This window comes from Dipodomys ordii, unplaced genomic scaffold (assembly GCF_000151885.1).
Source record: "Dipodomys ordii isolate 6190 unplaced genomic scaffold, Dord_2.0 Scaffold111, whole genome shotgun sequence".
In the NCBI taxonomy this organism is placed as follows: domain Eukaryota; kingdom Metazoa; phylum Chordata; class Mammalia; order Rodentia; family Heteromyidae; genus Dipodomys; species Dipodomys ordii.
In genome coordinates, this window is record NW_012267327.1 from 778,013 (window position 1) to 780,446 (window position 2,434).

Consider the following 2,434-nt stretch of genomic DNA (forward strand, 5'->3'; position numbering starts at 1 on the left):
TAACTGTCTTAGTCAAAATTTTTCTCATGTTCTAGCCAAGATAAAAGTCTAGAGCAAATGAGGGGAAGTAACTAGAGTATTAACATTCCCTCCTCAGGACTCAAAGCCAATGAGACATAGCAACTATTTCAATTTAAAACTTGTCCTAGGAAGAGTTCCTCGAGGAAGTATGACTTCTGGAGTGTTCCCACTGTGGGTAGGGGGTTGCAGAGCCTCGGGTGACAGTGACTTGGGCCGCTTACTCCCTGCCACCTGCCTTTACACAGCCCAGGAGGAGGGGGTGGAGGCGGGGAGTAGGCGCTGGGCTCAGCCTCTTTGAGGCCTGGGCCTGGAGCCTGGGGAGGGTGGCCCAGCAAGGCCCAGCTTTGAGCGGCGATTGGCAGCCCGTGGGAGGCAAGTCCTGGAGGCCTGGCCTGGACCATGCTGGGCGGGCAGGGACTGTGAGCAGAGCCGCCTAAGTGGTGTCAGGAGGATGCTACTGTCCCTGCTGCCACACTGGTTCTCAGGGCACTATCTGCTCCCGGGGATCGTGGTCCTGGGCTCAGCACCCACCTATCTGCTCCTATGCAGAGCCAAGCGACAGCTCTCTGCCCTGCTCCCAGCTGGTGGACGATCAGCAATACTGTGTCTACCAGAATGTGCTGCTCTTCTTCTCCAAGAACTACACCGGGGTGAAGATATTGCTATCTGGAGATCTGCCAATAAATACATTAATTAATTAAAGAGAATATAATGTATTTGTCGAATCATCAAAGCAGAATGGACTGGATTGTTGCTGCTGTTTTGGCCATCAGGCAGAATGCTCATGGACGCATGCGCTACGTGCTGAAAGACAGTCTAAAGAGGCTGTATAATTTGTGGAGGGGAAGGGGAAAAACAAGTCGTTTAAATAGGGATACAGGTGGACCCATTGCAACAATGAGATGTACAAGTTGTTATGTTGAAAATGAACTTTACAACTTTGGTGGGGGGACAGGAGGATTGGGAGGGGGGGCAGAGAGAGGATGGGAAGGGGAAACAAAGGAGGAGGCTACAATGCTTGATAAGAAATGTACTCATTATCTTGCCCATGTAATTGTAACCCCTCTGTACAGTATTTTCACAATAAAAAAATAAATAAAAAATATAAATAAAAGAGGCTGCCCTTGTACAGGTGGTACTGTCCAGGCATGGAGGAATCTATGAAATGCCAAATGTAATGATAACAAGGTGAGGAGCAAGCTACAGAGCTACATGAAAGCTGGAATGCCATTGTACCTTGTGATTTTTCCCAGGAAAAGCAAAACTCCTAACTGCTAGTCAGTCATTTGCTGCCTGACAGGGCCTTCTGGTGTTCAAACATGTGCTGACTCCAAGATTAAAGGCAACTCGCGTTGCTTTGGTCTCTCTGAAGAGTTACCTCAATGCCATTGACGACGTTACAGTGGTTTACAAAGGGAAGAGTGCGAAGTCGTAGCAGCCGGAGGAGCCTCTGTACCTATCAGGTTTTCTATGCAAAGAATGTCCAAAAAATTCACATTGATCGTATCAGCAGAAAAGATGTTCCAGAAAGACAAACATCTCTGAGAAGATGGCTTCACCAACGTGTTGAGATCAAAGACAAGTTCTTATAGAATTTTCTGATTGACCAGATCCAGCAAGAAGAAACAAATTTCCTGGGAAAAGTGTTCATTTCATAGTAAGTGTCAAGAAGATCTTAGGTGGTTTGACTGCTGGCTTATTCATGATGGAGGCTGGGAGGAAACTGCATGTGAACACGTGGATCTATGGGACTTTGCTGGACTGACTGCTTGATAAGAAATGTACTCATTACCTTGCCCATGGAATTGTAACCTCTCTGTATGGTATTTTCACTATAAACAAATAAAAATAAATCATAGATGTCATGGACAATCAAAAAAGTGGTTGTCCTCTCATAGGTCTGGCAAACTTGTCTGCCAGTGAAGGCTACACAGTCCATCAAATCACTTCCTGAATTAAATGAGAAGTGTAAATAGAGCAACTGATATGAAATTAATCTTGGGCAAACACATATGTTTTTCCAGCTTTATCACTGGAGCTGTTCTGAGGGAAAGCTAAGTGGAGTTTATGCTATTCTTTACATTCTCACGAACTAATGTCAACTTCAAAGATGACTAGGATTGTGTATTCTCCTATTGTTGCATAATGCAGATGGCTGGGGTGTTTTTTTTGCAATATTTATTGGAGCGTATTTCACCATATTGGTTACTTCATTTTTTTTCCAACTCATCAGCTCTAATCTCTCATCACTAATGTGTTCAGAATCTTGCAACTTCGTGTTTAATTCTACAAGTCAATGACAGAAGTTGTATTGAGCCATGTATAGTAACGGGCAATCAGTGTCACAGGAGCGGTTCTGTGCTTGTTCTTACTGTATTGTGGTTTTTAGCTGATTTTGCTTTATGCCTGCAAA

The 2,434-nt window shown here is 44.5% G+C and overlaps 1 pseudogene; it reads left to right on the top strand.

Moving 5' to 3' along the window:
* Positions 1 to 472: 472 nt before the first annotated feature.
* LOC105994868 lies at positions 473 to 1,786 on the top strand (annotated as a pseudogene).
* The last annotated feature ends 648 nt before the right edge of the window (positions 1,787 to 2,434 follow it).